Below are 13445 nucleotides of genomic sequence, written 5' to 3' on the forward strand. Positions count from 1 at the left end.
CTAACTCCAAACGAAGATAAAGTCTAACTACTAATAATTTCTATCGTAAAAACAACTTTATTATAAATATACGACGTATGAAATGAAACGGGTGTCCACCTTATTGTTGTTGGCACTGCGAATATTTAAAGCCAACATCATCACAAGAATACTTTGTTTTCCATGGAACAATTATACTACATTTCAAGCAATAAAATTCGTTGGCTTGCGCCCTGAAAAAATATTCATCTTTATATATAAAATACCTGTTAGCACCATGTATTCACCCTAACAGGTGGTCGAATTCTGTTAAACATTTACTAAGTCGCAGTTACATTTATTTGTGTTGGTCAAAATATGTAATCCGACGTTTTAATCTGAAAATACTTTCAAATAATGTAAGAGTTGTGTCGATATGACATGGATGACAATTCAAAATTCACCGGAGTCCCAAGTGGCCGAGTGGTCTAAAGCGTTCTCTGTTACGGATCACTACCATCTCACCTCTGTCTGCGTGGGTTCGAGGCTAGGATGTGGGTATGTGAGAAAGCTTGCCAGTAGCTTCTCGTGGGTCGGTGGTTCTTCCGGGGGTTTTCCCGGGTTTTTCCTCCACCATTAATACTGGCCGCCATGCATAGCCTATCGTGTGCTGAAAAATGGCGTTAAACCCTACAACAACAACAAAAACAACATCAAAAATCACCAGCAACAAACTTTGGTAGAAAGATGTTTCAATGTTAGGAACATGTAGTGACTTTATTTGCCTTGCTTTTCAGCACTTAAATGAATAGCGTTAGATAATGCATTGAGACAATGCTTCTCATTCCACTTGTCAACTTTCTCTGGTGCGAATTATCCATTCAATCGATAGCTGAGTTTCATTTTGATGACGATATAGACGGGTCGGCATTGATTAGCAGCAGTCTGTATTCTTTGTCATGAATAAAGGAATTAAACACGGAAAGCACAAGTTTCATAGTAATTAACAACACGCGACTGGCCAGTCTGCTCACCATATCAGAGGATTATTGAGCTCCAGTCAGAAACACTTGGTAGAAGGTTCACAGCCACACTTCCACCCTCAGAAGATTACATGTACAGGTAAAGCATCCATATAAAATATCAAACAGTACTGAAGGTATTAACTACATAAATAGCGGCGATATATGATATACAGATACACACACACACACACGCGCACCCCACCCCACCCCACACACACACAAGCACTCGCACACAAACATACACCCACTCAGCAACAACAGCGTATTTTAAAAGAATGTAATCTTGCACTGTGTCGATAACAGATATTTAATGCAGCTGATACAATGGTTTTACTTGGACAACTGAATAGGTACTCAACAATTTACTTGCTCATAATCAAACTCACAAGGTATATACATATAAACACTAGCAAGATTATACCATAGGTCACAGCGTTCCAAATACAACCGATATAATAATGCATGGAATTGGGTCTTTTTGTTGGGTTTTTGGCAGAGTGGGGTTGAGGAGGGGTGGTTTTTTTTTTGTTTTTTTGCTATTCACACGTCATGTAGCTTTGTCATGCAGCTAAGGATAAAATGAATGTGAACTTCCTCAGAGAAGTTGGTGAAAAATAGTGTCGGTAGGGCCTCCATTTAGATGTAGACTTTACCGTGCCATAGCCATGATATACATTTGTGTCTCTTCGCTTCATTTTCCCTATTGTTCCTGATGAAGAGATGTTTGAAATAAATCTTATACCCATATGTAGCTCTTTCTTGTGGTGGAAGATGATGCTACTAAACGTCTTTAATTTTGACATCCTTTGAAACGCAAGTCTCAAATAGAAAATGCAAATGATGTACGTTGTGGATTTTTTAAGCGAATTGTGATACTTTCTTACACTAAAAAAAGTATACTTTGTTACGGAAAAATCCATATATTTTCACAACAGAAAATACATTCAACTGCTAATAAATTATTAAAATCAAGAAAAGTGTTGATAAATATTTTTTTGCAAACTATAAATCAAAGGCCACCTGGCACCATTCTGAGCTTGCGTATCTGATTACTAATTGATTAACAGAACAATAATTAAATTGCATCTTGTACACACGTATTGATTCATCACCTGAGCCCTTTGTCTGCGGCAAGTTGAATGACAGCAAAGAAATTTGAGATAAAATAGAATGTTTACTCATATATATTTTATACTGTTTTTGCAAGCGGATGGTAGACATTCTGCAATATATTTCATCGTTAATTAGAATATTCATTGCTAGGTAGCATTAAGAATAACACATTTGTGTCACCACGTTCCTTTATAATACAAACTAGGATCAAGAATGTGCCATGATGTAAATATATTACTACGATAATGATACAGGTGTTTATTTGACACATCTCTCTCTCTGTCTCTGTCTCTCTCTGTCTGTCTCTCTCTGTATGTCTCTCTCTCTCTCTCTCTCTCTGTCTCTCTATCTCTCTCTCTCTCTCTCTCTCTCTCTATATATATATATATATATATATATATATATATATATATATATATATATATATATATATATATATATATATATATATACACCAAACAGAACGGAAAGTGCTATTCCTGGATTCCTATAGACGAATACTTGATAATATATATGTGTGTGTGCGTGTGTGTGTGTGTGACACTCCTATATGAATCTATTTTATGAAATGCAAGACATACTAGCTCCAACCTTACTGTTAGTGACGTATACTACTTCAAATAGGTTACATGTCGAAATGGAATAATCAAAACGAAGTATTGACCATATAATATTTAATAAACGTGCAATGCATTCTATGGTTAAGACAATCAAACTCGTACTGCAAGATAAATGTGCTACTTAAAATAGATTATACGTTTAATCGAAATGAAAAGATGACAAAGAAAGATCAAGGAATTATATTGAACATGAATACATTAGTTCACTTGTGCCAATGACCTCATCGTGAAAGCGTAAACGTATGTGAACATAAGCCTTCTATATATCCTTTAAGTTCGGGTGATTTAATTACCTCAAATTTTGAAAGTTTTTTGCTACTGAAAGATAGTTATCCTGACAATAGTACTGTAGTAGAAATATAAATACTATAGTAGTAGAATTATAACGACAGCTAATAGAATTATAATAATATCAGTAGAATTATAATGATAATAGTAGTAGAATTATAAAGACAACTAGTAGAATTATGACACCTGTCGAATTATGACAACAGTAGTCGAACTATTATGACTACTAGTATAATGATAATGCCAACCGTATCATCATAATGACAATAATACCAGAATCATAATGACAGCTAGAAGAATTATGACAACAGTAAAATGATAATGACAACTAGTAGAATTATAATGAAGACTAGTAGAATTATAATGACCACAGTATAATTTTAATGACAACAGTAGAATGATAATGACTAGAACTATAATGAAAACTAGTAGAATTATGATGACGATAGTAGTAGAATTATGATGTAGAATGATAATGGTAATCGTAATAGAATTCCAATGACAAGTGGTAGAATTATAATGACAACAATAGTAGAGTAGGGCCAGGTACAACAGTGTCTCGTGAATCAAGGCGTAGTATGAATAGATAACAGTTTGTCAGAAAGAGTTATAACTGTTATGGCTTTCGGTTTATGTTTGAAATAATTAGCTTTCCGCAATGAGTGTCTTGAACTCGATAGATGGAATCAATGATGAAGATGAAACACTTGGCATTAACGATGACCAATGCTATTATGCTTTAAATTTTCGGATCGTTAATATTTTATTCAGTTTTCGGTTTGACATTGTTGCCTAGCCATGTACTTTTTTCTGTTATGAAAAATTTACCTGAAAGAATCTATCGTATTTGGGCTTCACACGGTTATGAAGAAATTATTGTTTCTCATAGAATGCATATTAAATATGTAGCTAGCTAGCAATGATAAATAGAATGCATTATTCGATTCGCTTCTTATCAAGGATGTACAAAGAGCTCAAGGAAACTGATGTCTACCGTTTTCTCGTTGATCACAATCACAACGTCCTTTCATCAAAGTGCTTTTGCGTTCATTAAGTTCATCTGTATGGTGTGTTGTTGTTTTTTTGTTTTTTTTTTGTTTTCCTTTTAGAATATCTATGAGCGACAGGTCTTGCTCAGTAAGACAATAAAATATGAAAACGAGAAGAAACAGTAAACTTGGAACACCATCCTTTAACAATAATAATAATAGTAATGAGGACTTTGTATAGCGCCTAATCTTTAGAAGCTCTAAGCGCTTTACAACATTAGACAATACCTATAAGATGAAAAAAACATACAATGATATGATTACAAAAACAAACATTATGAAATTTGAAAACATAAAACAACATGCTGAGAATATTTAAGGTAGGAAACATTATTAGGTCTTTAAGTTTGTTCTTGCAGTCGAAATAAGTGAGTTTTGAGAGCACTCTTGAATGGGATCACTGTGTCTTGTGTCTACGTTCATTGGGCAATTTATTCACGTTGCTGGGCCCTGGTATGCAAAAGAACGCTGTCCATATGACTTTGTTTTAATAGTGAGAATAATGAGTACACGATTGTCAGATAAGGAGCGTAAGCATCTTGCTGGTGTGTACACATAGGTGAGGTCACATAGGTATGTTGGACTAGAGTCCGACAGTGAAACGTAGCACATAGAACAAATTTTATGTTTGATTCTTGATCGAATGGATAGTCAGTGTAGGGTACAGAGCAGAGGGGAGGTGTGTTCTGATCGTGGTACTCTAAGTGTGATCCGAGCAGCTGTGTTTTGAACTTTTTGAAGTTTCTGGAGCAGATATTCAGATGAACCAGACAGAATTGAGTTACAATAGTCCAGTCTTGAACGTACTAATGAACACACAAGTGTTTTAGTGACATTAACTGAAAGATATTTGCGAATTGAGCTGATGCGTCTCAGCTCAAGATATGCAGCCTTGCATATGTTCATGACATGTTGGTGCAATGTGAGAGTACTGTCCAGAGTAACACTTAGGTTTCGTACTGATTGTGTGAATTTAATGTTGGTGTTGCTGATATTTATTGTTTGAGGTAAAGGATGTGAATGAGAAAGTATTTGTGTTGTGATCAGAATGGCCTCAGTTTTAACATCATTCATCTGCAGCTTGTTACATGTCATCCATGATTTCAAATCAAAAATGCACCTCTCTACACCCTGGATGGTAGCATCAACTTCAGTTGGGTGGCTAGATTTGTATATTTGAGTGTCATCATCGTACAATTGGTGAGACACTGGATAATGATCTATGACATATGAGAGCGCCTGAGTATATAGAATAAAGAGAACAGGTCTAAGAACAGACCCCTGTGGAACACAACACCATATATTAACTGGGCTGGAGTGTATTCCATTTGCAGACACAATTTGTGTCCTGTTGACCATGTATGACTTGAACCACAGTAAGGCTGTATCATGAATGCCAAATACATACTGGAGACGGTGAAGTAGTATATCATGGTCTATTGTGTCAAATGCTGCAGACAAATCAAGGAGGGTGAGGACTGTAATCTTTCCGCTACCCAATGCAGAGAGAATATCATTAACTACGTTTAGAAGAGTAGTTTCAGTACTGTGGCAAGGGCGATACGCAGATTGTACATTGCTAAGAAGACTGTTTGAATTCAGATGAGATACGAGCTTGGATAGAACAACCTTTTCTAAGATTTTGAATATGAATGGGAGATTAGAAACTGGGCGGTAGTTCTTTAAATCATTATGGTCTAGTGTTGGTTTCTTCAGCAAAGGTTTTACAATGGCAGTTTTGAAAAATGATGGGAATTCCCCGGATGAGAGAGAGAGGTATTAATAACATCAGTTAGTGAAAGCAATACTGGATCTAAGCACTCAAGCAGCAGTGATGTTGGAATTCGATCACGTTCACATGGCATTGGTGCACTCTTCATCAGGATTGTACGTACGAAATCCATAAAGACAGGTTCAAATGCTGCTAATGGTTGCCTCTCAAATTCTGTATCCCATCTGTATGGTGACGACGAGTTAATTGAAATTGTGGTGTCAAGCTTATCTCTGATGGTTTGTAATTTGTCACGGAAGAAATTTGCAAACATGTCCGGAAGGTCGACTGGAGAGAAGGTAGTTGGAAGTGGTGTAGATTTGTTCCTTGACATTAGCTTGTTAGTAATCTCGAAGAGCTCTTTGCAGCTGGAACTTTCCATGATCTTAGTAGTGTAGTGGGCTGATTTCGCTGCATGGACTATATTTGTGACATTCTTCTTAGCGGTTTCATAGATTTGCTTATGAATAGTGAGTCTGGTGGAAAGCCAAAGTCTCTCAGCTTTACGGCGGTCTCTTTTAGCAGTGCGAAGCTGGTCCCTAACACTGCTATACCATGGAGAACACTTTTGAATTGATACTCTGCACTTGGTAGCTGGGGCATGTTTGTCGAGCAATGAACGCAGTCAGTTATCGAGTTGTTCTGCTGTAGGAGGTAAGCAAGTTGTTAGGTTTGCTTGGATGTTGTCCATTAGTTTGGTTCTATTTGTCATACGGAGGTTTCTCTTAGTAGCAGATAAAGGTGGAGGGTTAGGGACTGATACGTCAAGATGGCATATAATGCAGAGGTGATCTGATGCAAGGTCATGGGATACCATGGAGGACGGTAGAATGTTATCAGGTCTATGAAGAATCCAGTCTAAAATGTGACCATGTTTATGGGTGGGCTGGTTAACTGACTGTTTGAGGATGAAAACATTAATGGAATCTACAAGTTTTGATGTGTTTGGGTTTCCGGGACAGTCAAAGTGAAGGTTGAAATCTCCAAGAATAATCAGGTTGCCACCTATCGAATTTCCATACTCCAGGAGATTAGGAAACTGCTCCAAAAAGAGAGATTCAGCCAGCTTGTTTTTTCTACTAGGAGGAGGGCGGTATAGACAGACAAAATGGACTGACCTTTGCTCCAGTGTGAGTGTGGTTTGGACTAGTTCAAACGATGTGTGGTCGAAATTGAATGATGCGGTGTGGTTAAGACGTTTGATCATGGAGTTCTTTGTGATGACAGCAATTCCACCTCCGCGAGAGTTAAGTGGGAACGACTTGATGGAGTAACGAGTGGGTGTTAGATCCGCACACTTGGGTTCATCGCCTAATGTTTTTAGCCATGTTTTTGTCAGGAAAAAGACGTCAATATTCTGGTCGTTGATAAAATTAACTATTTCTGTGCGCTTTTCCGGTGGTCCTACTGACTGGGCATTGAATCATGCAATACGCAGAGATATCTCTTGGATAGTTGACACAAAGTTTGACGAATTAATAGGGATTTGAATTAGGTTATCTAAATTAACGGTCGAATTTTTTTTTAAATTGTTGAGCCGAAATAAGGGAGATAACCGGAATTCTTCTTCCTGTTCTATGCCGGCCAGCTTTGAAACAACGTTTCATTTTTCGCTTCTGTTTACATTTAGGTAATGATGAATGAAGTACCAGTTCGTTTAGTCTAGAGCACAGTGTATTGTGGAGAGCCAAGGAGTGATCATTTAAAGCAATTACTGAGGGTCCATCATAGCATAAACGGGTTGACTGGCGAGTATCACGTGAGGGCGGTTTGTTCAAAAACAGTGGAGCAAGACAGCTGAGAAAAAGTCTAATTGTTCTCATTTCCAAAACAAGGAGATGAAGAAACACATACAAATTGAACAACCAATACATAATGAACACAATAACGTAGATGACAACAGGCAACAAGCACAAATATCATGAAAACGGCACTAAAAAAACGGAACAGCTGCTTTAAGCCGGTTAAGCGATAGCTGTCATCTTGTTTTACTGAAATTACCTTATTTAAAGAAAGCCCTAAGGACAGTGGCGTCACTAGGGTTGGTGTTACTCTGTGCGGTAACTCATGGTGCTAATCCCATGGACCTCATTCCTGCACAAAAATTAAACAATTTTGTAGACAGTCGTGTGTGGTAACTCATGGTGTCACCCCTATGGACCTCCATCCTGCACACAAAAATTAAACAGTTTTGTAGACAGTTATGTGCGGTAACTCATGGTGTCACCCCCATGGACCTCCTTCCTGCGCAAAAATTCTAAAATTGTATAGACAGCCATTTTGGTGTCACCCCCTCTGATGCTGTCACCCGGTGCGGTTCGCAACTCCCAGGTGACGCCACTGCATAGGGACATATTAAGGCAAGAATTGGTATAACACTCATGTAAGAGTAATCAAATGAAAGGAGTACATGTGTTTGCACTAAAGGCAATTTTGTTTTCTTCAATCTGTTTGTTGTGCAATTCTCGTGATCGCGAATAAATATCTGGTCCACACAAAATTTCTTTCGCAACTATTTGTCGTAAATTTTATCGGTTCAGATGCAAAAATATAATTATAGAGCAGAGTTATGATTGCAGTTTGGAATGTTCAGAAAGCATCCGGTATCTAACAGGAAATCTATTCATTCCGTGCGTTTCCTCAATGATTGCTGATCATACAGACAGATAAATTATATGGATTAGTTGTCACCTATTTGAATTGAATTTAGATTTACAACGTTATGGTCAATATGCTATCAAGAAAGAAACCAAGTTGTGGATTCCTTACTAAAATAGATACATGAATGACAATTACTGCAGTCTCGAGGAAGTTGGATGCAAAATGTGAGTCCTTTGGGCTTGTATAAAAGTTTAATTAGACCTTCAGTAACGAAAGTATACTGATGTTTCATGGGAAAACAAATTATTTACCTCATATGTTCGCTTGTTACTCCGTGTACAGCCAATGCTGTAATAATAATAATAATAATAAAAATAGGGTGGGCGATATACATTGCCTAATGTTTATCATCTCTAAGTTCTTTACAATTTTAGATAACACATAACGACATATACAACGACAAGATTACAAAACTAAACATCATGACATTACAGCACAAAAACATTCTGACAATAATTAAGGAAGTAAATATTGATAAGTCTTTAAGTCTGTTATTGTAGTCGAAATAGGTGATCCGCCTTGCCTATATGATCTTGTCTATGGAGACCATTTACATGCAGATAATCGTTCTTTAAAATGTCGTTGAAACTATCTAGAATATGTGGGTCATATACATATATAAGTAAATATCGGAGTTTATGATAAAGAGAAAAGATAAAGAAAGAAAGAGTCAATATCAACTGTTCAAAACTATACATGGAGCAAACTCATGTTCTTGTATAAGATAAGATGCCTTTAGATTGAAATACATATATATATATATACTGTATAAAGTAAACATCGAAGATGCGTTTTTCAGTTTGATGGAGGTTCTCTCTCATTCAGTAGACAATCTGAATAAGCACGAGAGCTACCAGTTAAAACGCAGTCCAATACAACCTGAGTAGCCATGAGAGCTACCAGTTAAAATAGTCCACAACAACTTGAGTAGAGTAGCCACGCGAGCTGCTAGTAAAAAAAAACACACAACAATACAATTTGAGTAGCCATGAGAGCTACCAGTTAGAACAGTCCACAACAATTTGAGCAGAGTAGCCACGTGAGTAGTGAATGGGGACGTTTCAGGGTCTATGGGACTTATCATTAAAAACACCCCTGGGACCATATAGGGTCTATGTAAATTTAACATGGAGAAAACCTCTGGGACGATAGAGGGCCTATGGGAATTAGCATTACAGACCTTCTTGGGACTGTATAGGGTCTATGTAAATTTAACATTAACACCCCTGGGTCTGTATAGGGTCTATGTAAATTTAACATGGACAAAAACCCCTGGGACTGTATAGGGTCTATGTAAAATTGAAACAGGGAGGGTCTCTATGTTTTTTGTTTTTTTTTTAAAAAAATAAAAAATAAAATAAAAAAAGGGTAGGCAATTGAAAGTCAATCTCTTTTCGAGACCTATGAGTGGCCCTGAAAAGGGCCTTTGGGTTTATGTTAATGTATACATTAACATAAAGGGCACCGCATTGGTCTTCTTCTTGTCCTCAGGCTGCGTCTCACTGTAGGACAGTAAATCAGGACTCTTTTGAGGCATCCTTGTCTTTCTACGTAGATCCTACGTATCCACAGACTGGTGTCTGTCCTGTGGACAACTGTCCACTTGGATCGGACATACATGGGTATGTCCGTCCGGAACATCATTGAAGACACAAGCGTAGAAGATTGCACATCGGTCCACATCTTGAGGCGCCGAGAACAGGTGAATCAGTTCAGTGAACTGCACTTATTTATAGGTAGAGGTAGGATTGAAACGGATTGAGTTTGTTGACCAATCCAAACACGCGTTACAAAATTCAGTCAGCCCGCATCCAATCTGAAGAGAGCAGTCTGTGACGTCACGTGGTCTATATAGATTCGCTAGCGCCTGTGTGCAGTCAATCTATGCGACAGTGATTCAACATGACAGAAACTCAGAAAACGATCCATTGGGGTGCACCAGCAGTGGAGACCGCCCAAGGGAACCCGGGCTTACTTTCAGAAGAGGTAAATTGGGATTTTGTGGATTTTCTTACCTCGCAAGAATTTGTTCCGGAACCTTCGTCTCCTTCTTCATTACCGCAAGTGGAGAATTTTAGACAGAGACAGAAAGAAGAATTGGAGAAATTTATACAACGACAAAAGGAAGCGGAACAAGCTTTTCTCCTACAGCAACAGCAGCAAGAAGAAGAGGTAAGAAAAAACAACAACAAAAAGAAGTAGCAGCAAAGAAACAAGAGGGTGAAAATCAAACGGTCACGGTACTGTTGGACATTTTAGCGGAGTTAAGAAGTCTGAAACAAATGTATCAGACTTCTTTATTACGACCGAAGAGAAAACGACCTTCCCGAGCTAAACACGTCAACCCTGTGACTAAGCCTACCGTACCACCCTTAGTGATTTCAACCCAATCATCATCATCAACAGTACGCAGTCCAGATGTAGGCCTTGGCCGTGGCAAAGGCTTAAGGTAGTTAAAGTTGATTGCTTAAACTCACCCCTACACCAATAACCAAAGGCCCTTTTCAGGGCCACCAACATTCCTAGAAAAGAGATAAACTTTCAATTGCCAATAATTCAAAAAAGAAAACCATTTTACCCCTATAGTACGTGTATATGAGTGCGTGAGTGTAGCTTCTTATTTTAAAATCAAAACTCAAAGACACTTACCTTTCTATGCCTAATTTATTCTTGTATCAATAGTTACAATCCAATTCACAATTCACAACAGAGCACTTTAAAAAGTGCATTCACTTCTGTTTCTTTGCTTACTCTCTCTGTTTTTTCAATTTCTTCACCGTCACAGTCTTTTCCTCCTCTTCCTCCTCACTTTCTTCCCTTCTTCTTTTCTTCTCCTGTTTCTTTTTCTTCACCTGTCTGTTTTCTTCCTCTTCGTCTTCTTTCTCTAACCAATCCCTCTCTTCTTCTGACTCCTCTTGTTTCTTTTTTGGCCAATCTGGAGACCAATGTCCTTTTTCTTGACAATAATAACAGGTATCTTGACTTTTATCTCTTTTAACCCCTGTTTTTCTTTTTTGACGGTCTGGACACTCTGAAGACCAATGCCCTTTCTTCTGACAGATATAGCAAGTATCTTCACTTTTATCTCGAAAGAAAGGAGAGTAGTCCGTCGGCTGGTCTGAAGAGAATTTTCTAATGACCCCTCGCAAAGCTCTGATGAAACGTTCGATTTGGCTAGTCTCTTCCATCGTTGTGCTCGGTCAGAGAGTGAAATGAATAGTGAAAGGACAAGACACACACCCTTTTATATACGCTGGTTTGCCATGACTATAAATTAGTCCATGCTGTTTAAACTTGAGTCATTTGACGTTTTTCACTCAAGATGAAACGATCCAATTCATTTGAGAAGAAAGAAGAAGAAAGTAAGAGGCAGAAACGTGATCTATCGCCTCGTACCAGGGCTGAAGTTTTGGCACAAATTCATGCCAGTGATTTTGAAGAGGACATGAGTGAACCAGAATCCAAACCCTCTAAACAAAGTTCACCACCCTTAGTCAACCCTGAAAAGTACTATGACATTCGAGAGACGGAAAAATGTCCCTCTAGAAAATTTAAAACCACGGCTTACAAATACACGGTGAAGTTTAAAGATTTCAAGTCCGAAGTACCGTTAGAGAAAGCAGAAGGGTTCATCGCCGGGGTGTGGGATTCTTTGCTCACCACACTCAAGCGACAATGTCAACCCAAAGAAGACGATCGCTTGAGACTCTCCATACAACACGACGGTTTGAAATCCCCTGTTTGGATCGAGTTTAGCAGACCCGCAGAACTAACCGCTTCCAAAGTCATGGACAAGATTCAACACGTACAACAATCTAATGACCAGTTTGACATCACCGATGGAAAAGCCACACTGGACATGACCCACGTCTCTCCTCCTCAAGGGACCGGACAACGCAATAAGGTGTTACTGGTGAACGACCTTCGCAGCACCAAAAAGAGTCTCGTCCAAATTCACAATTCTCAAGACCAGATGTGTTTAGCCCGAGCCATCGTGGTGGGACGAACCTATGCCAACAAGAACGACACGACAGAATGGAAAGGAGCCTCGGAGAACATTCGACAATCGGACCGAGCCAAACAACGAAGTGAAGCAGAACTCCTGTTACGACAAGCTGGCCTATCCAAAGACACACCCTGCGGAATTCCTGAGATGCAAACATTGCAAGATGCCCTAGCTCCATTCTACACCTTGAAAGTGCACCCTCAAGAAGTGCGTGGGCCTCTGTTGTTCCGAGGCCAAGACTTTAAGGACGGAAAATACATTCATGTCTATTATCACGATGACCATTTCGATACCATTACCAGTATCACTGCATTCCTGGGATACGGTTATTACTGTGAGAAATGTGACCATCGTTATAATAGTCGAGAGCAACACAAACATTGTGGATCGAAATAATCAGGATGTTTGGCCTCTCCACCCTGTCTAAGCTAAGGACCAGTGCATTGTTCAACTTGTCTGCGCACGTTTGTCAGCCCTACCTGTTACCAACAACATTTGAAGACGCAAGGTTCACAGCAGAAATGTGCTTGTCAACTCCTGAGATTGTGCCCTACGTGTGGACAAGGCATACGTACCAATAGTACCAAGGCACACGTATGTTCAGGAAAAAAATAATGTCACATTTCTCATCACATCGTGGACTTGGAACACCAATGCTACGTGTAAAAATACCAACCCCCACCAGAGAAAGAGGACGGTCACAAGAAGAAAGGCAATTTCATCTTTTTTGACTTCGAATGCATGCAAGAGACCGGTATTCACATTCCTAATTTCTGCGTGGCTTATCGAGCGTGCGAGAAGTGCATTCAGGAACCTATCTTCAGTCATTGCCCTCACTGCAGTAAGATTCCCGGAGGGCGTGAAAAAATCTTTCGAGGACCGAACACGTTAGCCGATTTTGCCAAATGGGTCTTAGACCCCATCGACAAGACGTGGAGCCAAGAGGACACCGAA

General features: G+C 38.8%; 1 protein-coding gene across 1 annotated transcript in view; it reads left to right on the forward strand.

Annotated features, from left to right (window-relative positions):
• Nucleotides 1-931: 931 nt before the first annotated feature.
• Nucleotides 932-13445, forward strand: part of LOC149801826 (hemicentin-2-like) — a 239277-nt gene continuing 226763 nt past the window's right edge. Inside the window, exon 1 of the mRNA XM_089956202.1 lies at nucleotides 932-1080. The gene's annotated coding sequence lies outside the window, so the exon portion shown is untranslated. The remainder of the gene's footprint in view (nucleotides 1081-13445) is intronic.

This window comes from Sinohyriopsis cumingii, chromosome 4 (assembly GCF_028554795.1).
Source record: "Sinohyriopsis cumingii isolate HCF-2022 chromosome 4, ASM2855479v2, whole genome shotgun sequence".
In the NCBI taxonomy this organism is placed as follows: domain Eukaryota; kingdom Metazoa; phylum Mollusca; class Bivalvia; order Unionida; family Unionidae; genus Sinohyriopsis; species Sinohyriopsis cumingii.